The following is a 24,906-nucleotide window of genomic DNA, read 5'->3' as shown; positions in this document are numbered from 1 at the left end:
TTTATTCATGTGTTACATGAATATTTAAATCTTTTGTTTACATTTTTAAAAATGGAAAAGCTTGGGGCTTCCCTGGTGGCGCAGTGGTTGAGAATCTGCCTGCTAATGCAGGGGACACAGGTTCGAGCCCTGGCCTGGGAAGATCCCACATGCCGCAGAGCGGCTGGGCCCGTGAGCCACAACTGCTGAGCCTGCGCGTCTGGAGCCTGTGCTCCGCAACGAGAGAGGCCCGCGCATCGCGATGAAGAGTGGCCCCCGCTTGCCACAACTGGAGAAAGCCCTCGCACAGAAACGAAGACCCAACACAGCCAAAATCAATCAATCAATCAATCAATCAAACATACGCATCTGATTCAAGATCCTCATTAAAAAAAAAAAAAAAAAAATGGAAAAGCTTGTAATGTGATGTTGTGTGGGAAAAAAAGTAGAGAACTCAATTTTAGGTACATTACAATGCCAACTGTGTAGAAAAACACGTCGAAGGACTCAACCCAAAATGTTAGTAACTGTTTGCTTCTAAGTGGGAGAATTATGGCTTATTTTCCTTCTTTATTCTTTGTACCTTGCTTACTTTGTACTTTTCAATTTTTTTTAAACCATAAGCATATATTGTAACAATAACAATTTAAAAAGCACCTTCTTTCACCCCCCAAAAAACCCCAGGCTACAATATATATGAATATCTAGATCAATTCATTAAACCTGATTTTGATGCATTAGAGATGCATGACTGAGCAAAAGGATAAAACACATTAAGGTGATAAATGTTATTTTTTAATAAAAAGAGATTATCATAGGATTATCTCATTTGTGAATTTAGTTTCAAGTCAAAATTGCATAAAACACCAACACATTTAATTTCTAATCTATCATAACCAAAGAATTTGCATTGATATAAATAAAAATAAGTAAATACTATAAAATTCTGGTCACCTTTCAAATTTTTTTTTCAAAGAAAAAGAGGTGGGAAAGGATCCCTCAGTTTTTAACACACTACATCATTTTGCTCTAAATGATAGAATACACCAGTGGGAAATGGGTATAGCATCAGCATGGAAGGTAATAGTAGCACAGATCCAACAACTCTTGGAAATGAGAGTTGGGGGTGGGGGGGAGAGAGAGGGAAGTTAGGAAGTTAGGAGGCTCCTGGAGGAAGAGGAGGGGCATGCAGAGTTTGTCTTTTCCAGTGTTTTCCAAATGACCAGTGACTACCGCATAAGGTTGTTGTGAAAGCTTCACGAATTAATTCATATCACATGCTTACTGTAGTAGGCACTCAATAAGAATTAGCTATTATTACTATTGATGGTTATATTTCCCACTGTGAACTAATGCATTAGCATTCTTGTAGATATGTTAGTCTTTCGTGATTTTATTTAGTATGCATATGTGCCCAGAGCCCAATATAACTTGGATATTCTAGTACACTGAATCTCCGAGTCTATAAAACTAGAGACAATGACCACAACAAATAAATTAAAGACAAGACACTGGACACATTGATTTTCCACTGGAATGCCACCTTATTCAGATAAAAATCTTTTAAAATGAGAAATAAAAAATTACCAAATACAAAATTTATACTCCTTGACTCTCAAATTTAATGCCAAAGAACTTAATGATAAGAATTTAATTCTGGGGCTTCCCTGGTGGCGCAGTGGTTGGGAGTCCGCCTGCCAATGCAGGGAACACGGGTTTGAGCCCTGGTCCAGGAAGATCCCACATGCCGCCGAACAACAAAGCCCGTGAGCCACAACTACTGAGCCCATGTGCCACAACTACTGAAGCCCACATGCCTAGAGCCCATGCTCTGCAACAAGAGAAGCCACCGCAATAAGAAGCCCGTGCACCGCGACAAAGAGTAGCCCCCGCTCCCTGCAACTAGAGAAAGTCTGCGTGCAGCAACAAAGACCCAACACAGCCAAAAATAAATAAATAAATTTATTTTTAAAAAAAAGAAGGAATTTAATTCTGAAGTTAACCAAAAACATTGCAACAGTTTAGTAAATCTTTAGAAGTATCGTGATGTCTGTTTCATATTTTGAGTAGATACTGAATTTCATTCACATGTATAATATTGAAAAAAGTCTTCAAAATCAGTGATTATTACTTTAGTCATTTAATGACCTAACAGTTAAGAAAGAGAAAATCATCTCCTGACATCTGAGAGATGGCCTGGCACTCACAATTAGGCCATGGTGTTCTCCTCTTGAACATAAAAAACTTCACAGAATAGTAATATCATATAAAGCCATGATGGATCAAGACAAAAATAAGACCTCCCCATAATCACATCTGAATATAGAGAAAACATGAAATTGTCCAAGCCTCAAAAATACCAAACACCTCCCTGTCTGGCTGACACGAGTGTTGCCTCTATTAATTAAAGCTTTAGTGTGGGTCTGGTCTTCCCTTCTCCTACATAAGTTTGTTAAGATACCTAATCATAGAATTACTCCCCCTTCCCAACAGTCTCCAATCCAGAGCAAATCCCTGCTTCCTCAAACACCCCCCAACATCACCTAACACAAGCCCAAATCCTCTAAGTTTTTTCTAACATCCCTTTCCTGTGACCTGCTATAGTTCCCTGTGGTGTTGCCTCTCCCTTACTTACAATGAGTAATCAATACAACTCTAAGTGTATTCCTGGTGGATTTTGGCTGAAGGGCATTGACATAATTATATTTGAAATATATTTACCAATTTCTAAAAAGTGGTTCACTCTGGCCTTGACAAAACAGGCAAAAAAGTTACATTCAGGAACTCAGATTTCAACTTTTAGTCCCTGCATGGGAATAAAACAGTAATCCAATGACAACTCAAATAGGCCTTTCTTCCAAGTTATTTCACGTAAACTTTAACAGCAAACTGTTCATCTCTGATGGCAAGTTCATGAAGAAGCAATATTCCAAAAGAGAGCTAAAGCAGTTATTATCCATTGATTACAGTCATTAGCTTTATATGCAAAAATATAACAAGAGCTAACTCATTGTGCCTTTTTACAAAGTCCTGATTGTGAACAATTTTGGTCTTTAGCTGTGAGCCAAATTTATGTATCAGTAATTCTTCTTGGTGTTAAAATAGTTGTTGATTAAATAAGAGAATTCAACCAAACACTATTATTTAGTATTGGTTCTTACAAGAGCTTTTTTTGATGCTCTAAGGGTAGTCACATTTGTAATGTACACAATGCAATCACTGAAGATCCTTGGAAAGAGTAACAGAGTGTGTCCTTATACATTCAACACTCCAAATATCAAGAAGTGCAAATAACCAGGTTTTAGGGGGTCGGAGGGGTTGGGGTCAGTAAACAAGATAAGATATGCCAATTATTTTATTGGCTTCCTGGTAGTCATATCTAGAACAAATTTATTTAAAATATTTTATTTTATTTTATTTTATTGATGTATAGTTGATATATAATGTGTTAATTTCTACTGTAGAGCAAAGTGATTCAGTTATACATATATATGCATTCTTCTTCATATTCTTTTCCATTATGGTTTATCATAGGATATTGAATATAGTTCCCTGCGTTATACAGTAGGACCTTGTTGTTTATGCATTCTATATGTAATAGTTTGCATCTCCTAATCCCAAACTCCCAATCCATCCCTCCCCCAACCCCTCTTCCCCTTGGCAACCACATGTATGTACGAGTCTGTTTCTGTTTTATAGATAAGTTCATTTGTGTCATATTTTAGATTCCACATATATAAGTGATATTATATAGTATTTGTCTTTCTCTTTCTGACTTACTTCACTTAGTATGATAATCTCTAGGTCCATCCATGTTGCTTATGCAAAACTTTTCTACTGCCTACATCTTCAGTGAAATTTGGGAATATCTGTTATTCAAGTCAACTAATATCTGTTGTTTGTTAAATTGTTGTTCTTTTTTAAAAAAATTTTTTTTTTAATTATTTTTGGCTGTGTTGGGTCTTCATTGCTGCACATGGGCTTTCCCTAGTTGTGGCGAGCAGGGGCTGCTCTTCGTTGCAGTGCATGGGCTTCTCATTGCAGTGGCTTCTCCTGTTGTGGAGCACGGGCTCTAGGCATGCAGGCTTCAGTAGTTGCAGCATGCAGGCTCAGTAGTTGTGGCTCGCGGGCTCTAGAGCGCAGGCTTCAGTAGTTGTGGTGCTGCACAGGCTTAGTTGCTCTGTGGCATGTGGGATCTTCCCTGACCAGGGATTGAGCCCTTGTCCCCTGCATTGGCAGGCCGATTCTTAACCACTGTGCCACCAGGGAAGTCCCTAAATTGTTGTTCTTGTTGATGATCCTGGTGCATGCACTACAAGGTCCTGAAGTACCTTGTAAATCATAACAAGTAAGAAATAGATACATAAAGGTGTGTGTAATTTTAAGGGTAACGGTATTTTATTATTACACTTTTGGAAATTAATAATCCTTACAAATTACATATTGTGACTCACTCCTCAGCTGTTGCAGATAAATGGAAACTTTCTTCAGATCCATTCTAGTATTCAGTTATAATGTTCTACCCAAACTCTTGAGTTTTCCTTAATTTATTGGAACTGAAACAGAAGTCTGTTACTAATCTATAATCAGAAAGGCATGCACGTTAAATTGTTTTCCAAGAGAAAATGGTGAAAGTGTGAGCTGTGAGTGGTGACTTCCTTCCAAAGAGTACAGAATGGAAAGGGGGCCAGAGGAGAGTCACTTTCCAGTGGAGAAACCTGAGAAATGCTACTTCAGTCAGGTGATCAAGGCCAATATCAACAGCTACAAATTATGCTGATAATATGTACCTTTGATATGATGTAATGAAAATGACACTTTACCTCTGTGATCTTCCTTTCATAAACCCATAACCCAGTCCAGTCATGAGAAAAATAGCAAATGAAGTTCAATAGTGGAGCATCCTGTCGTATAGCTGATCAGAACTCCTCAAAACAGTTAAGGTCATCAAAAACATGGAAAGATGAGAAAATGTCACAGCAAGAGGAGCCTAAGGAGACATGGCAGCTAAATGTAATGTGGGATCCTGCAACAGAAAAAGGATATTAGGTTAAAAACTAAGAAAATCTGAATAAAGTATGGACTTTAGTTAATAATAGATAGATATAGACAGTGGTTTTTTCACTCATCTTGCATTACTTTGTAACATGCTTGTTTCAGAAAATGTAGTTAGAGTTAACAGTCTGTGGCTTTGGCACTGAGTAAAGGTAATTTAAAAGTTCTTGTGGTCATCAAAACCATGGCTGTTTTTCTTAAATATCACTGCTTTAACCAACAGAACTAGCCCAGGACCAGAAGATTATTTGTAACAAGGGTGCTTTCTTCTGAGAAAATGATGTTAGCTGTTTGTATTGAAATACAGTTGTTTTCAAAGAAACACATGCTGCTTAAAAAAAAATACTATCAAATCCAATGGCCAAGTACAAATCCAAAAATAAAATTACAGATCACATTCTATTTTTTCACAGCATTGATTCCTTGCTTTAAAATGTTTATTATAGTAAGACCATTTAAGAAACAATAAACATTGAGGAGAAAACTACAAATAGTTCAGTGTTATATGCTCCTGGTATGTTCTACATCCAGGTTACACACAAATGGAAAATAGCTTGTTTACAAATAATATGGTTTTCAGGGTAAAACATATGGAAATTTGGAAAAACATGCTACTATGTAATTTAAGCTTCCTAAAACCATCAACAAGATTTGACTACCATTCAAAATAGTGAAGCTGTTGATGATTAAAGTTACAACTAGTTTTGAGAGGGAATAAATTGGTCAAATACTTTAAAATTGGCATGAATTCCTCAAGTGCTCCAAATGCTCACTAAGAAATAAGGAGATCTTCCCTGGAAGGATTCTTAGCAGTTATTTCTCAAATTACACTAAGGAATTCTTTTTCATTAATTTTTGATTTAGTACTACATCTGATGTACAAATTTCTTCATTTCAATCATCATGTGAAATAACAGAACATTTAATTGGCCAAATCTGAAAAGAATCTGGACTCATGTCCCAATATATTCATGTTGGTGAGAAAAATAATCATTAACTCCAAGCAATTGTCACAATGTTATAATACACTGAATCCTTCACTCCTCCAGGACAAAAACATGTTATCTTTCTGATTCTCACTGACTCTAGCACAGTGCCTTTTATACAGTAAGTACTCATGAAGTAGTGATATAGTAAATGAATCATTTAATGAACTATTTGACTTGTTTGCGAAAGACATTTGAATTTTTGGCAGTCCAGTTACTTTCTTCATATTAAAATTATTTCTATTTTTTGACAAATAACAATTAAGAGCTTAGCTTGTTATGAAAGAAAAGCTAAACTGTGATAAAAATTTTCCTGTATATAATCCATAAAATATATAAATCATACACAGGTAACCAAAAGTTGAATATACAGTGTGATTATGCTATGTAAAATGAAATTAGTAGACAAAAAGGAGGGGAGGAAATACATTACATCATTAACTACGGCTGTCTTTGAATGATGGATATATTGTTGGGCTTCTGTTCATAGCATCTAGAATGAGGGATAGCTATATTTTCAGCAGGTTTTTAGTACATACTACTTCAACATCATTACACAAGATCTCTGAATCGCCCAAAATATATTTTGATTGACATGATGCAATCGCATTTCCCCCTCATTTTTTTTCTCTAAACCTCTTTTTTTTTTCCTTCATAAGCAAATTACCCTATACTTATTCCTGTTATAGTTTTTCAGGTAAGTTTTACATAAATTTCCCCTCACTAGTACTACTTTTTAGGGTCAATTGAGTTCTAATTCAGTTCCCCAGGTTATCAGACATCCCATCTAATTTTGTACCTTTAATATAGCTAAGCATTTTCACAATTCTTCATCCAAATACCTAATATATATAATAATCCATTATACTAGTATCCAGTCATAATACCAATTCAAAATCATAATTACCATAAATAGGCAATACAGTCAGTAAAATTCAAATGTGAATAGGATCTGGTTATTAATCTGTTAGATTTCTATTTTTTCCATTTACTTACACAAAGTGCTCGATATAAAAACTTTTTCAAAAATATAAGCTTGTTTTCACACCTAAGGTTAGGTGTAAAACATATATATATATCTTCGAAGCTATATACCTATACACTTTCACATACAAATACATATATTTAATACATATACACGTGTATATGTATTTCTTTTATCTTAATATGTCTTATGTATATGTGTTATGTATTATACTTAATGTCATATGTATTAAAAATAATATACAAACATATATACTATCAAGCAAATATGTACTATTTTTTTTTAAACTCATAGATGATTTATTGCTTTAAGTAACTAAACAAGAAAGAGAAGAGACAGGCTGTTGGTCAAGACAGTAAGCACTCTCTCTCCAGGGTTTGCCAGTTGCATCTGCTTAAAGCCTCAACAATACTTTCTGGACGATATAAACACGTCATAGCATACATGGGAAGTAACTTGGCCAATGACACACTGCTTAAAATAGCACATAACAAGGGCTCCCCACCAGTTGGTTTGCCCTGAAATGACAGAAAGAACGTGTGTTCATATGATGCGCTGAATACAAAACATTAAAAAAATTTTTTGGCATTAATACTAACACAAAATGGTTTCTTGGACATTCTGCAGGAGTGGGTACACACAGAGAATTACCTCTTCATTTACAGATTACCAGTATCTATGAGAACACTTGGAGAAAAGCCAAGAGGTGAGGCACCTCCCCTCCCAATGTCATTTTCTTTGCCAAAGCAGCAGGGTCGGGGGAAGGGGGGTGTTAAATGGAGAAAGGCAGCTGACTGAGCACCAGAGATTGTTTTAATCACCAAGTAGCTGTAGCAAACAGCAGGGGCTGGACACTGCCGTCTGGGAGTTTGGGGATGAACAACTCAGCCTTGACTTGTCGCCAGGGAGGCCCAGGGATTTGGCCCAAAGGCCCGCTGGAGGCCCTGGGGGGACGGACACAGGCACTGAATGGTCCAGTCCCTCCTGGGAGGAGTGGTGGAGCCAGGGCTGGGCCTCCAGCCCCGAGGTCTAGAAGTAACATGCCCTCTCAAATATGTACTATTTTATGTATATCCCTTAACTACTTATTGTGAATATAGATGATTTTACTACTTTTGTCTTTTAACCTCTCTACCAGCTTTGTGTGTGGATGGTTTCCTACCTTTATTGTATGTTTGGCTTTACCAGTGAGCTTTTCCATTTTGTAATTTTCTTGTTTCTAGCTGTGGGCTTTTCCACCTAGAGAAGTTCCTTTTGCATTTGTTGTAAAGACGGTTTGGTGGTGCTGAATTCTTTTAGCTTCTGCTTATCTGCAAAGCTTTTGATTTCTCCATCAAATCTGAATGAGAGCTTTGCTGGGTAGAGTGTTCTTGGTTGTAGGTTTTTCTCTTTCATCTCTTCAAGTATTGTGTGCCACTCCCTTCTGACCTGCAGAGTTTCTGCTGAAAACTCAGCTGATAGCCTTATGGGAGTTCCCTTGTATGTTATTTGTTGCTTTTCCCTTGTTGCTTTTAATATTCTCTCTTTATCTTTAATTTTGTTTATTTATTTATTTATTTATTTATTTATTTATGGCTGTGTTGGGTCTTCATTGCTGTGCATGGGTTTTCTCTAGTTGTGGCGAGCGGGGGCTACTCTTTGTTGTGGTGCACGGGCTCCTTGTTGCGGTGGCTTCTCTTGTTGCAGAGCACGGGCTCTAGGCGCATGGGCTTCAGTAGTTGTGTCACGTGGGCTCAGTAGCTGTGGCTCACAGGCTCCAGAGCGCAGGCTCAGTAGTTGTGGCGCACGGGCTTAGTTGCTCCACAGCATGTGGGATCTTCCCGGACCAGGGCTTGAACCTGTGTCCCCTGCACTGGCAGGTGGATTCTTAACCAGTGTGCCACCAGGGAAGCCTTTTATCTTTAATTTTTATAATTTTGATTACAATGTGTCTTGGTATATTCCTCTGTGGGTTAATCCTGTATGGGACTCTTTGCACTTCCTGGACTTGGGTGACTCTTTCTTCTTCTAGGTTAGGGAGGTTTTCAGCTATTATCTCTTCAAATATTTTCTCAAGCCCTCTCTCTCTCTCTCTCTCTCTCCTCCTTCTGGGACCCCTATAATGCAAATGTTAGTACACTTGATGTTGTCCCAGAGGTCTCTTAAATGGTCCTCATTTCTTTTCATTCCTTTTTCTTTTTTCTGTATAGTGGCAGCGATTTCCACTACTCTGTCTTCCAGCTCACTGATTTATTCTTCTGAATCATTTAGTCTACTATTGATTTCTTCTAGTGTATTTTTCATTTCAGTTATTATATTCTTCATGTCTATTTGTTTGTTCTTTATATTTCTAACTCTTTGTTTAAACTTCTAACTTCTCTCTCTGTGCATCCATTTTCCTCCCAAATTCTTTGATCATCTTTATGATCATTACTCTGACTTCTTTCTCAGGTAGATTTCCTATCTCCATTTCACTTAGTTCTTCTTCTGGGGTTTTATCTGGTTCCTTTGTCTGGAACATATTCCTCTGCTGCCTCATTTTGTCTAAGTTGCTATTTGTATCAGGTTGGCCAAAAAGTTTGGTTTTTCTGTAAGGTGGCTCTAGTAGTGCTTAGTTGTCTTTAACTTCATTTGAAACAATTTTGTTAAATTGTATTGTGACAGCTGCCATATCAGTGTTTATTTTTAAAAACTTATCAAAATAGGTGAATTTTTGTGTAGCCATTTTAATATTGAAGATGGAAGAAAAAAAGCAACATTTTTGGCATATTATACTTTATTATTTCAAGAAAGGTAAAAATGCAACTGAAACACAAAATAAGATTTGTGCAGTGTATGGAGAAGGTGCTGTGGCTGATCAAATGTGTCAAAAGTGGCTCAAAGTTTCATGCTGGAGATTTCTCACTGGACGATGCTCCGCAGTTGGGTAGACCAGTTGAAGTTGATAGCGATCAAACTGAGACATTAATTGAGAACAATCAACATTATACCACGTGGGAGATAGCTGACATACTCAAAATATCCAAATCAAGCATTGAAAATCATTTGCACTAGCTTGATTATGTTAATTGTTTTGATGTTTGCGTTCCACATAAGCAAACAAAATCCTTCTTGACCATATTTCCACATGCGATTCTCTACTTAAATGTAATGAAAACGTTCTGTTTTTAAAACAAATTGTGACGGGCGATGAAAAGTGGATGCTGTACAATAATGTGGAATGGAAGAGATCGTGGGGCAAGTGAAATGAATCACCACCAACCACACCAAAGGCTGGTCTTCACCTAAAGAAGGTGATGTTGTGTATATGGTAGGACTGGAAGGGAGTCCTCTATTATGAGCCCCTTCTGGAAAACCAAACCAGACCACCCACATAGTGGGTGGACTTCTAGACTGGTTGGTTGCCAGGCCCTGCTTTGTGCAGATGCTGCTGGCTGCTGTTTAGTGGGGCCTGGTCATGAGGTGGCTGGTTGTGGAATCCTGGGGGGCCCTGGGGCTAGTGCTGGCTCACTGGTGGGCAGAGTCAGGGTCCCAAAGACTCTGGGGCTGTTGCCCACCCACTGGCAGGTGAAGCCAGATCCTGGGGTTAGTGCCAGTCTAATGACAGGCAGAGCTGGTTCCTGGAGTCTGGCTTCAGGACCCCAGGATCACAGAGCTTGTTTCAGATCATTGTGGGGGTGGGGGTGGGGGTGGGGGGGAGGGGCAGCTCCTGCCACAGTTGGGTATGGGGCCCAGGGTGTCTGAAATGTTGCTTTGGCCTGTGAGCGGGCAGGGCCAGGGTCCAGCTGGTCCCAGGGTAGGGTCTGGCCTGATTTACGGGGATCGTAGTTTTCTTGCTTCTGGTGTCTGCCCACTGGTGGGTGAGACTGGCCTAGAGGCTTGTGCAGGCTTCCTGGCGGGAGGGGCTGGTGCCTGTCCACTGGTGTGTGGAGCTGGGTCTTGACCCTCTGGTGGGCTGGGCCATGTCTAGGGGCGAGTCCAGAGGCCACTGTGGGTTCTTTAGTCTTTAAGCAGCCTGTCTGCTGATGGGTGGGGCTGTGTTCCCACACAATTAGTTGTTTTGCCTGAGGCATCCCAGCACTGGTGCCTGCAGGCTCTTAGGTGGAGCCAGGTCTTGGTGATAATGAGCTAAGATGTCAGCAGCCAGCAGCAGCAGTGTTCATGCGGCTGAATGTTCCCCAATATGTCTGACACCAGTGTCTGTGTCCCAGGGTGAGCCACAGCCACCCCCCACCTCTCCAGGAGATTCTCCAAGACCAGCAGGTATGTCTGGCCCTAGCTCCTATCAAATTACTGCTTTTGACCTGGGTCGCAGTGCATGTGAGGTTTTGTACACACCCTTGAAGATTGGAGTCTCTATTTCTCTGCTGTGGGGCTTCTACAATTAAGCCCCACTGGGCTTCAAAGCCAAATGCTCTGGGGGCTCATCTTCCTGGTGCTGGACACCCCCAGGCTGGGGAACCTGAACTCTCATGGGGCTCAGAACTCTCAATCCTGTGAGAGAATCTCTGCAGTATGTGTTTGTGGGTCGCCAACCCAGGGAGTGTAGGATTTGATTATATCAAGAGTATGACCCTTCTACCCGTCTTGTTGTTGTTCCTTCTTTATGTCTTTTGATGTAGAGGATCTTTTCTGGTAGGTTTCACACCTTTTCAACCGTGGTTGTTCTCTGCAGATAGTTGTGATTTTGGTGTGCTCTTGAGAGGAGGTGAGCTCAGGGTCTTTCTGTTCCTCCATCTTGGCCGCTCTCCCTGTACTATTTTATGGAGCATCTGAACTGAATGCTTGAAAGCTGAGTACCAAGACACTCACACTTGGACTCAAAATGGCACAGTTACTACCAGGCTTATAACAAATCTATAGAGAACAGCCAACTGTTGGTGAACTAATTCTCCTGCCAGTCACCTCTTAACACTGAAGCCGGGAAAAGTAGTGAAACTCAAATCAGTTATCTCTTCTTCAATAGATATATTTTGTGAGAGAGAAGGATGAAAAAAAATGACTAAAATAAACTTTGAGTTATATGAATTAAACTAGATAGGTTATTTTTAAAAATCAACTGGAGTTAGCCTATTGTTTGCTCATCCCCACCACTACAAAGATGGATTATGTTTCTCAGGACAGAGAAAGAGAGTTTTAAGCTTCTTTCAGGCCTTGGAAGGCAATAGGAAACTACAGGGACCACCCAGTGGTAGGGAACCAGAGAACAGGGGCATGTCCTGAAGTCAGTAGGAAGAATAAGGTGAGATTCACGCCCGAAGCTGCTTGGAGCCTCAGGGCCCAAAAAACAGTAGCTGGGACCAGGCTCTATAGCAGCACTGCAGAGTCTTCAAAGCAATGACAATGATGCAACCACTGAGGACAAAGAGCCAGTCCTAACCCATTTTCTGAGAGGCAGGAGCCCAGAATTCTTGTGTAATCCTGGGGAGCGAAAGGAGTCCTCAAATAACTGAGGTTGACTTTCCCCCTCCTCAAAGTAGATTACATTTGATTTAGGGAAATAAGGGTTTGTGACTTTTTGTACCCTACCATTTAGTGCCCATTAAGTATGGAATTTAATCTCTCAGTAAAGAAGACTGAAAAAGAGCAGGAATACTTCCCTCTATAGGAACATCCCCAGTGATCTTTATTAGTACTTTCTGCTCCTTGGGTGTTGTAGCCAGTAATCTTTAATTTATTCCTTCAGATCAAGAATAGACTCTAAGAGGCACTAGATGTATTTTTTCTCCATATTGTATAATTTGTCTTAATATTGATTTCATCCCATCTTCATTGGTTAAATAAATCTCAATAGAGACACATGGCTTTTCAGGTCCTTACAATATAAATTAAACAAAAAAATCTGACAAACAGGTTAAAGAAAAGTATGCACTAAATGGAAAAACGGAACCTTTCTGTCCATGCCTCTCCTCTTACAGGGCGACTGCAACAGGTGCTCAGTTTACAGAGGGACTTAGCTTATGTGGGACCTCATTCCCTCCTTGGCATTTTCTCCTTATTTATGATTCTCTCTCTCTCTCTCTTTTTTTTTTGGCCATGCTGCATGGATTTTGGGATCCTAGTTCCCTGACCAGTGATCAAACCCGGGCCCTCCAGCAGTGAGAGTGTGGAGTCCTAACCACTGGACTGCCAGGGAATTCTCTTTATAATCATCTCTTTATCAGTGTCCTTTTAATGCCAAGAGCTCCTAAGCATGCCATCTGGGCTTTAGTTATCTTGATGACACTAAATTTCCTCATACACGTTTTTCCCAAAATGGGGCTTTCATTCTTAGCTTTTTTTATCTGTTTTTGCAGTTTTGATGATGGCCTATATCCCCATTAAGTCCATTTCTGAATGGAGGCATTGGAAGATCTCTTGGAATAAGTATAACTTTTCTACTTTAGTACACACTGGCTCAACAGACTCTATTCAGCCTCAAACCGAAGGACTGTCTTTAGACCAGCAAGTTTTGTTTTTTTTTTTAACATCTTTATTGGAGTATAATTGCTTTACAATGGTGTGTTAGTTTCTGCTCTATAATAAAGTGAATCAGCTATATGTATACATATATCCCCATATCTCCTCCCTCTTGTGTCTCCCTCCCTCCCTCCCTATCCCACCCCTCTAGGTGGTCACAAAGCACCGAGCTGATCTCCCTGTGCTATGTGGCTGCTTCCCACTAGCTATCTATTTTACATTTGGTGGTGTATATGTCCATGCCACTCTCTCACTTCGTTCCAGCTTACCCTTCCCTCTCCCTGTGTCCTCAAGTCCATTCTCTGTGTCTGTGTCTTTATTCCTGTCCTACTAGCAAGTTTTTGAAATCAGAGAAAGTATTTTCACCTGAAAAGCACTGGTGGTGATCACATTGCTATTTGCATAATCTTTGCCCATAAAGCTGAAAGCAAAGGCTCTTCCGTGAACCCTCTTCCTCCCCTTCCTCTTCTGTAGGAAAGAGCTGTTGGCCCTTACTCTCTGCCTCCATTTCCTCCAGTTAGGATTCCACCCGATTACTCCACTGAACTGCTCTTACGGCTGTTGTTAAGTCACAGTGACCAAATTGCTAAATTCAATGGACGTTTTCAGTTCTCATTTTATGTGGTCTCTCAGCATTTGATACACTTGACCATTCTCTCCTTTAATCACTCTCTCCCTTTGGTTCTGTGGCATCACACTGACCTGAAGTCTTCTTCAAGACTCCCTTGAACCCCCTTCTTCAATCAGATTATTAGATGCTGGAGTTCCTCAAAGCTCTGTACTAAGTCCTCCTTTCCAGATAACACTAAACTAGATGATCACATCCACTGTCATGGTTTAATGACCGCTTATATGCTGATGACACCCAAAGCCATATCTTGGACAATGTCCAGCAGACAGTCGGATTCAGGATCTCGAGTTCAGAAGAAACTCAAGATCTCTTATCCAGCTGTCGGCTGGACATTGTCAAGAACTATGAATGGTCTGAGATTTTACCCTACTTTCAAGCTAACTAGTTAACGTGTCACAGTTTCACAGGTGCTGGCTGAAGACATGAGACTCCTGGGTCAGAAACAAAGGACTTTATTACTCATAGCAGAGGCAGCATGAACCTCATATTTCCATCTGTTCCTTTGTTCCCCAAGATCCCATGGGGGTGGTAGAGACAAGGACTCAGATAGATTCTGCACATGTAATCGATTTATGTCCCAGTTGAGGAAATTTGAATTTAGGACATCCCAATCTTTAAAAGTTGCTAATACCTAACCTACCCAAACTTCGCCCTGGAGGGAAACACTATCTTCATTATCCTAGACAGCAAACATACCTGCTCTTTGCCCTGGAGGGAAACGCTATTTGAATCTTGCAAGGCTATTTGCTATACAAACATCCTTGAACAGGTGATTCAGAAAAAAGCTGCCACAAGACCACAAAAATCCAAGAAGAATTGTCTCTCAAAACATCTTTCTCTCTCTCTGTTTCTTTAACATATACCTTACCTAAGGCCTGGTGCAAAATAGGTGCTTAATAAAAATTTGTTGACTAATATGCCTACATATTTCTATTTAAAAGGTAGACATATAGAACTTTCACTTATGGAATTATTTTCTTTTCAAATATATGCCCTCAGTTGTTTGTGCATTGTGGGAAACAGTAAAGAAACAGAAATTTCACATCCAAAGGTTGACTCATTATATTTCTTTCCAAACCTGTTTCACCTCCTAGCTTAGTGAATGGAACCCAGGGCTGAAGTTGGAACCTTAGGTCTTATCTTCAGCTCCTCCTTTTTCCTCACCCTCACTCTTCCAACTGCACATATCCTCACCAAGTCATACTGAATATATAGCCCATGAGATATGGAATCTCATATTCATCCCTACTTTTTGGCCCTGCTATGTCTATTCTTTAGTTTAAGCAGTCTTTTTAAGGGTTTGGAGTGGGGTGTCTGGATTAATGCAGACTTGTGTACTAATGAGATCACATAAGAAGAGATTAGAACTAAGAACAGAACCCTAAGGAAAGTCAGTGCATAAGGAGCAGGATCAAAGTTGTCAAGGGCCACATAGAGCACAATTTAAAAAATGGTTGCAAAATGCCAATGGATTCAACAATAAGAAAAAAAATCAGCAAGAATTCCAGTGTAAGGAAGGGAGATGACACCGGAAAATAGTTGATGAGGAGTCTGTGTAAGGGGGGCTACTTGGAGGAAAGAGTGTGAGAGCTGATGTTCTTTAAAAAGTTTTCCCAGAATTCTATCTTCAGTACACTACAAGAAGACTTAGTAGCTTTTGTGTAAGGCTTATTCTTGTTATATTCTTGTACACACAAGATCCTGCCATACAGATATTTTTATTGATAATTTTATTGATAAAATTAAATAATAAGACAATAATCTCAACTGAAATATTGAATATAATAAAATTATAATTTAATAATATTTCCTAACATTCTTTAAATATTAGAAAAACATTATGAAAAATAATGTCCTTCAATACTTAATAAAAAGAAAAGTTTACCAATTGCTGTACAGCAATCATATATTCAGGTTATGATTTTGGTATTATAGGGAATTTTCAAAAGTCTCAAATCAATAATCTAAGCTCCCACCTCAAAAAGCTAGAAAAATAAGAGCAAGAATAAACCCAAAGCAAGCAGAAGCAAGGAAATAATGAAGAGCAGAAATCAAAGAAATTGAAGAGAAAAATTCAATGAAACAAAAAACTGGTTCTTTGAAAGTATCAGTAAAATTGACAAACCTCTAGTAAGACCAACAGGGAAAAAAACAGAGAAGACACAAATTTTCAATATCAGGGATGGGACAAGGGATATCACTGCAAACCTTAGAGATGTCAAAAGAATAATTAAGAGGATAATACAAACAACTCTACACATGTAAGTTTGACAACTTAGATGAAATGGATTAATTCCTCAAAAAACACAAACTACCATAACTCACTCAATATGAAATAGAGCATATGAATAGCATTATAACTATTAAGGAAATTGAATTCATAATTGAAAATCTTCCCCAAAAGACTCTAGGCCCAAATAATTTCACTGGAGAATTCTACCAAATGTTTAAAGCAGAATTAACATCAGTTGTACACAATCTCTTCCAGAATTAGAAGAGAAAGGAACACTTCCCAATTCATTTTATAAAGCCAGTATTACCTTAATACTGAAACCAGAAAAAGACAGTACAAAAAAGAAAACAAAATACCAATATCCCTTATGAATATAAACAAAAATTCTTATCAAAATATTATCAAATATAATTCAGTAATATTAAAAAAAAAACATGACCAAGTGAGTTTATTTCAGGGATGCAAGGCAAGTTCAATATTCAAAAATCAATCTGTGTAATCCACCATATTAACAGGCAAATTTTAAAAAATCACATAGTCATTTCAGTTGATGCAGAAAAAGCATTTGACAATATTCAACATTTATTCCTGATAAGAACCCTCAGGACCCTGGGAATAGAGGGAAACTTCCCTACTTGATAAAGAATACCTACAAAACTCTACAGCTAACCTCATATTCAGTGGCAAAAGGCTGAGTGCTTTCCCACAAGTTTGTGTCTTCCAAGACACAGCTGCCTATGAGGAGGAGCCAAGCCCAGCCTGGCAATAAAATAAAGGTATTTTTAAAAGCTTATAACAAGGCAAAACTCCTATGTTGATAATAAATGCATGAACTCAGAAGATTTCAAGGCTGAAATAGAACTAATGTCTGGACGTTAGCTAAGAACATTATATTGTCTACTAGTTGCTTTTCATAATTAAGAATTATAGGGTACTTCCCTGGCAGTCAAGTGGTTAAGACTTCACTTTCCATTGCTGGGGTGTGGGTTTGATCCCTGGTTGGGGAGCTAAGATCCCACAAGCCTGGCAGCCAAAAAACCAGAACATAAAACGAAGCAATATTGTAACAAATTCAATAAAGACTTAAAAAAAAGTTATAGGCATATTTGGGTGTATGCGTGTTAGAGGTGCTAATGTCCTCTTTTTAAAAATAATTTTCACCAGTGAACTTGGTGTTCAGAAGACACTATCGGAACATCTAAAAGTATGGTCATAACTGACAGCAATATATTTGGAATATGATGACTGGTTAAAGTTGCCATTCTCATTTCTTCCTCAGAGGATTGTCCCTTTTAAAAAAGTGACTTAAAAATATGTTAGAATATTAGGTAATGGGACTTCCCTGGTGGTCCCGTGGTAAAGAATCCACCTTCCAATGCAGAGGACGTGGGTTCGATTCCTGGTCAGGGAACTAAGATCCCACATGCCATGCGGCAACTAAGCCCCCACGCCACAACTACTGAGCTCGCGCGCCTCAATGAAAGAACCCGCATGCCACAACTACAGAGCCCAGGCGCTCCAGAGCCCACATGTCACAACTAGAGAGAGAAAATCCACACGCCACAGCTAGAGAGAAGCCCGTGCGCCACAATGAAGAGCCTGCACTGCGATGAAAGATCCTGCATGCCTCAATGAAGATCCCGCATGCTGCAACTAAGATGCAATGCAGCCAAAAATAATAATAATAAAGAAAAAAAAAGAATATTAGATAGTATTTTACTGTTGACAGAAATATATAAGAAAAACAATGAAAAATGATAACATTATAAAAATACTTGTGTAAACACTATATTTATTTAAGATATGTAAAACTTTAGGTGGTTAGTTTTATTAAAGTAATTTAAAATTCTTAGATTAATAAGAAAATATGCTTCTTTTGATTAGATATTGTAATTGATATCAGCCCAGAGTTCTGACCAAAGATGTCAAAAAACATCTCTGCATGCTGATACATGTAAATTTAGTTCATTTTAATTTCTATACTATTACTTTTCATAAATATAGCCCAATTTAATTATTCTTTACTGATAGATTAGGGTTTATTTCCCACAATACTGCAATGTTGCAAAGAATATTACTGTACAGTTTACTTTTGCTCATGTGCAAGAGTTTCTATAGAGTTTATAAGTAAAATTGCTGGACTATAAGTATATTTTCATTATAAGTTTTTTCCAATGAAATATATCAAACACACAAAGGACAACATATGATGTCTATGTATAACTTAAAAAATAATACTTAAAGTCATAGCAGTGTATCTACTGACCTGCTTAATAATGTTTGGGTTATAAAGGAAATAATTTTAAAATATTTTTTAAAACTAAAATTAATAATAATGAAAGCATTTCCTATGAATATTTATGATCTACATCCACAGTATATACAGAGAAATTTGTAGCTTTTAATGTTTTTTTTGAGGAAACAATAAGGGTTAAAAATAAACACAGTAAGTGTTCAACTCAAGAAATTGAAAAAGCACAACAAAACATTAAAAAAAGGGGAGGGGCATCAAAATAAGGACAGAAATTATTGAAATGGAATAAAAAAATAATGAAGAAGATTAACAAACCCAAATCCAGTTTTTGGAAAAGACTAATGTGGTAGATCAAGAAAAAGGGTAAAGATACAAATAAACAAAATAGCATATTTCCCCAGAAAAGTCTGAGAATTACTAAATGGTACGTTTCTCTTAAATTAAAAAAAAAATTCTTAAAATAAAAATAGAATGCAAATATCAGCACCTACTTCCTCATAAAATGAAGCTTCATAACAGACCAGTGCCAACCAAAATGCTGTACTGTATGCTTCCCTGTGAGAGAAGGCTTAATTAAATATGGATTAGTGGTTAGTGGTTTCCCCGAGAAAACTGTAATTGTGAGAAAAGAACACTCAACTGACTGTGACACTCCTATGATGAATCTTTGTCTGAGGCCTTATTTGTGTTACGAAATATTTTAAACATTACTTTCTACATTGATCAGGTTTGTGGGAGAACATTTTAAAAATAATAATGATGATTGCGTGATGATGATAAATCCACTCCTCTGCTTCACTTTGATCTGGTACACCTTTCTCCTTTATGTAAAATTACCTTTCTTTTTTACTTTCAAAATATCAATGACCCCAACTCCTGGACATCTTGTATACCTGGATTATTTGCTATTGTTCCCTTCCTTTTGGGGCATGCTTGCTTCTGGTTAGTTTCTAATTCTCTCATCTAGTCTGTTCCTACTCCTCAGAGAGCAATAAGACCTTAGCTGAGAGAGAGCCAGAGAATCTTTGACCATTGGTCCTTGGTCCAAAAGAAAGTTACTATCTCCACTTTGTAGAAGGAACAGATGAGTTAGGACCCAGATGAGTTAGGATCCAGAATCACTTCCCTCTTTGTGCAATGCTTCTTTCATTATACCATCCTTACTTTTTTTAATATAAAGCTTCTCATAGTTTTCTTATTGGAAAGATTAAAAAGTACCCCCAAAGCATAGACATGGAAAAAGGAATGAAAATATCCATAATTGCAGAATCCTTGGACAACCAACCTAAATACATTAATGACTCTCTCTGTCTAGATCCAATTCAGAGATTAAAGAAAGAAATATGAAAGACAAGAAATTAAAGAAATTTAGAAGACTTTTATCCATGATATAGGTAAGGATTTCTTAAACAAAACATAGCCACAATTAAAAGGGAAAAGTTTAATTAACTGGGCTACATTGAAATTAAGAACTTCAGTTCAACTACCAAATGTAAAATAGATAGCTAGTGGGAAGCAGCTGCATAGCACAGGGAGATCAGCTCAGTGCTTTGTGACAATCTAGAGGGGTGGGATAGGGAGGGTGGGAGAGAGACGCAAGAGGGAGGAGATATGGGGATATATGTATATGTATAGCTGATTCACTTTGTTATACAGCAGAAACTAACACAATAGTGTAAAGCAATTATACTCCAATAAAGATGTTAAAAAAAAAAAAAAAGAACTTCAGTTCACCAAAAGAAACCACGAAAAAAGTAAAAAAGCCAAGCCGCAGAGTGGGAGAGAATGTTTGCAGCTCATAATTGTCACAGGACTAGTGTTCAGAATACATAAAAATCTCCTATAAATCAATAATTTGAAGCAAAGGATAGGCACTTCATGAAAAGCGAAACACAAATGATTAACAAACATAAAAAGTTGACTAAACTCAGTAATCAAGGAAATGCAGATTAAAGCCACCAAGAGGTACTATTACATAACCATCAAATTAAAAAGTCTGACAATACTAAATTTAAGTGAGACTATAGGGCAATAGAAACACTCTTACAGTAATGAATGGCACGTAAATTGGTACAACCACTTTAGAAAACAGTATGACATGACCCAAGGGGTGGTTACATAGATTTTTAATCATTTGTTAAATTGTACATATAAGTTTTATGTGTTTTTCTGTATATTTGTCATATTTCATAATTTTTTAAACAGTTAAAAGGTAGTAAATAAACTCTTATTTTGATCTGAATGGAAACCAAATTTTAAAAAATAATATTTGGCTCATGGAATATATTTTAAAGGGGAAACAAGGTAGTTATTTTTACTAAAATATCACTATTATCAAGAACTTTAAAAAAAAAATCTGTGGAACTGCTATGGCTTGATGGGGAAACTTTTAGGGATCCAAGTACTTTGAAATCAAGAATCTAGTTTATTACTATGAAGAGTTTATTGGGAAAAATTTATTTGATAAAGAAGTTTGTATGGGTTTTCCCTTCTTCCTAAGAGGACTATCCAAAAATATATATCTTAAAAGTTACTATTGCTGTTGGACAGCAGTATACTGATGATAGGGCTGGACATCCACAAGTTTCAAAAACAGTTTGATTTTTATTGGAATTTGACCCTCAGGTATGAGAAAATATAGGGTTAAAGAACTCTGGACTAGGTCAATACTAATTATTGTTCCAGATTTTCACTGATTTCACACCTTGGCTTTTCACTGCCAACAAGTGATGGCCTAAAGATCCTTCCACGTATAAAATGCCATGATACTTCTCCAAGTAAATTTACATTAACTGAAAGTATATAATAGATTGTTATCCACTGGAACCCACATGAAACACCTTTAAAAATGCCTTATTTTCAGAAATTTTCATTTACATGTTTAGGAATTAGATAAAATATATATATATGACCTTGTGGTAGAAGAACAATTTTATCACACATATAACATCTTAAAGTCAATACCAAATCTAGAGGGTCTCATATAGCAGAGATCGCTTGCTGTATCTGACAATTAAAAACCTGTAATTTATTTTAGCAAAAAATTTTTTCTTGGTAACATGTAGCACATATTTGGTAAAGTATAGAATGAACTGCACAATGTTTTGTTAACCATGATGGCTGGAAAATAGAATAAAGTAGATGGTAGTTTCCATTAGAGGGAAAGGCAAATGGAAAAAATATGTGATTCTTTTAGTAGCCCCAATACTGTTTAACTGGGAATCTTTTTCTTTTACTAAGGGCTATAACAGGAAAATTTTGTCTCTTAGATTATTTATAAAGTGATACATATTCCAGACATGAGAAAGAAATGTTTATGGAGTAGGGAGCAATATTTCAAATTGCATATTTTGTACTTCCAACATATGAAAATTTCTCATGCCCTATGCTTCATTCATAATAGAACCTGTGGTGGAGATTGTGATTGACTTTGTTGGGTTTTTAATATTCATCTCTCTTTTATCCTGAATGCACACGTGAGGTTTTTAAATCAGAGACAGATTATTATTACTTACATAATAATAATTGTGCTAGTTCCCCTTGCTCCAATACTTACCCTTGGAGAGAGATGAGAACCAGATGTCACCCTACATGCAACAGGGCCTGAAATATAAGGGAGGAATGATGAGAAAAGGAATCCAGGCTTTTATGTAGAAAAGAAAGGCAGCTGTCCTTCTCCCCCTCTAAAAGGACAGAGGAAAAAACCCTCTGGATCCTGGGTTCTCACTATAACCCTTTTATAATGTATTGGGTTGGCCAAAAAGTTCCTTTGGGTTTTTCTGTAACATCTTATGGAGAAACACGAACGAACTTTTTGGCCAATCCAATAAATCTCTCCAGGGGTTATCTAAGTCCAGTGTCTCCAGCTTTATAACCCAGAGGAGTCTCCCAATCCCAGGCCTCACCCCCAATTTAAAATGTTAACACACATCTCTAAAGTTAGGTAAGTCTTTTGAACACTTATTATCTATGCGGTTGGAAAATATCTTCTAGAGCTTGCTTGTAGTCCAGGATCTCAAGTTTCCATAAAATTTGCTTAGAATGCCCTAACTGTGCAGAAACAAAAATATTTTCTCTCCACCTCACAGTGTTCCAAAAGTAATTCTTCTTCTGCCTGTGCAACATAGTTATCCAGCTAAAAACCTCAGTTCCCAGTTGCTTTCAGATAGGTGTGGCCTTGTGACTGAGTTCTCACCAATGGAAATTTTACTTCTGGGTACGGTGCTACATCAATCTAAAGTTGAAACTATGACTACCTTGAGTTTGTATTGTGTGCAACAGATGTTGCATATTGCAGTGTTTCTCTAAAAAATTTGAAAATCCTGCAGTTTTCTTGTTTGTTGTGGTACCAGGGGAACATCAGTGCACAGACGAGGAACTAGAAAGTTAGCCCCTTAACATTTGACAGATAGATGATGCTGACAGAATTTGTTAGGTAATGCATATGAACAAGCTGAAATACAAGAAGTGATTGTTTGGTTCAGCTATGTTGTAGTTTCTCATTTCATTCATTTAGCATCTCCTATGTGAAATTCCTGTTTGGAAATGGAATAAGACAAAGTCTGAGGCTAGAGGGAACACTCATTTTCTTGAATGTAAAAAAGTGAGGGTTAGTTGTATAACCAAATGGGCTTTTTCAACAAATGAGAAATGAGTTACTAATTCTCTCAGTTTTCCTCTACATGAGAATTTATTGATTTCACCTTCATTCCTAAAGGATATTTTCACTGGGTAAATAATTCTGGGTTGCCATTTCTTTCAGTTCTTGAAAAATTTTCATTTCCTTCTAGCCTCTGAGGTTTCTGATGGGAAAGTCACTGTCATTTGGATCATTGTTCCCCTACATCAAATGAGTCTTTTCTCTATAACTGCTTTCAAGATTTTCACTTTGTCTTTAGGTTTCAGAAATTTGATTATGAATGCCCTGAACTTCTTTGAATTTATACTATTTGAAGTTCACTCTGTTTCTTGAATCTGTAGGTTTGTGCCTTTCACTAAATTTAGAGAATTTTCAGCCATTTTTTTGATGAATACTTTTTCAGCCCACATTCTACCTTTTTTGGGGGGACTCTGATGACACCAGTGTTAGATCTATTTTTATTCCAAGTGTCTTGAGACTGTGGGTTTTTTTCAGCCTATTTTTTCTGTTGGTCAGAATGGGTAATTTCTATTTCTCTATCTTCATGTTCATGGAATCTTTCCTGTGACCTCAACATTCTACTACTGAGCACATTCATTGAGTTTATTTTACAAATTATATTTTTCATTTCTACAGTTTCCATTTATTTCTTCTTTATATTTTCTGTTTCTTTGCTGAGACTTTCTATTATTTTTGTTTTTTCAAGTGTGCTTGTAATTGTTCAATGAAGCATTTTTATAATGACTGCTTTAAAATTCTTGTCAGATAATTCCAACATCTGTGTCATCCCATTGTTGGCACTTGTTGATTGTCTTTTCTCATTCAAGTCGAGATTTTCCTGATTCTTGATATGAGTGAGTTTTCTATGTTTTCCGGACATTTGGGGCATTGTGCTTTGAGACCCTGGATCCTAGCTAAATCTTCTGTTTTAGCAGGCTTTAGCTATGCTGTGCCAGCAGGGGAAGGGTATAGAAATCTAGGCTACCTATGTGGCCTTCACTGACATTTTACTCCGCTGGGAGAAGGGGCTCAGGGAGGAGCACCTTGTTACCATCAGGTGGGAGTGGAACTCCAAGGTCCCTTCTCTGCCACCTCTGTATGTACCACCCTAGAAGAAGGAAGGAGGAGTGCTTCATTACTCCCAGGCAAGTGTGAAAGTCTAGTGTCTCTGCTCAGTATTTGCTGATGGGGCTGAGAGTGGAGGCATGGCATTTTTTATGCAGTTTGGCCAGAGTAGGGCAGTTTTTAAAAAAGGTTTCTGTCTTGCCAGACTGTTTCCTCATCCCTTAGCAAGAGAATGCAGGCTTGTGGGGGTGGGTGCACGTGCATTTTTTGTCTAAATGCATTGGCATTTCTGGGTTATCAGCTCCCAGCATATATAAGAGACAAAAAGAAAACTCAGGGAACTTAACACTATGCTGTTCTTTAAGTCTCAAGGTCCCTGGCCAGTACATCTCCTTCTCTCCATCTTTCAGGGTCTTCTTACGTTCATTTTATACATAATGTCCAGGGTTTTTAGCTTATTTAATGGAGGAATAGGGAGAAATGATTCTGCTCCATCTTTTCTGGAACCAAAAAGTTCAGCTCACTTAACAGAAGATATTGCTTTTTTCCCTGAATAACTCTACTGCCCCCACCTGGAGTAATGAGAGGAATTTTTCCAGCACGGAACAAAATCTAGACACACATCTATTCTTCTAAAGAAG

General features: G+C 37.8%; 1 long non-coding RNA gene across 1 annotated transcript in view; it reads left to right on the top strand.

Moving 5' to 3' along the window:
* The window catches only part of LOC130707109 (uncharacterized), a 104,003-nt gene that overhangs the window by 43,492 nt on the left and 35,605 nt on the right, over nt 1-24,906 (top strand). The window lies entirely within an intron of this gene.

The sequence above is a fragment of the Balaenoptera acutorostrata genome, chromosome 2, assembly GCF_949987535.1.
Source record: "Balaenoptera acutorostrata chromosome 2, mBalAcu1.1, whole genome shotgun sequence".
Taxonomy (NCBI): domain Eukaryota; kingdom Metazoa; phylum Chordata; class Mammalia; order Artiodactyla; family Balaenopteridae; genus Balaenoptera; species Balaenoptera acutorostrata.
The sequence above is the reverse complement of the archived record's forward strand: the minus strand, read 5'-3'. Positions and strand labels throughout refer to the sequence as shown.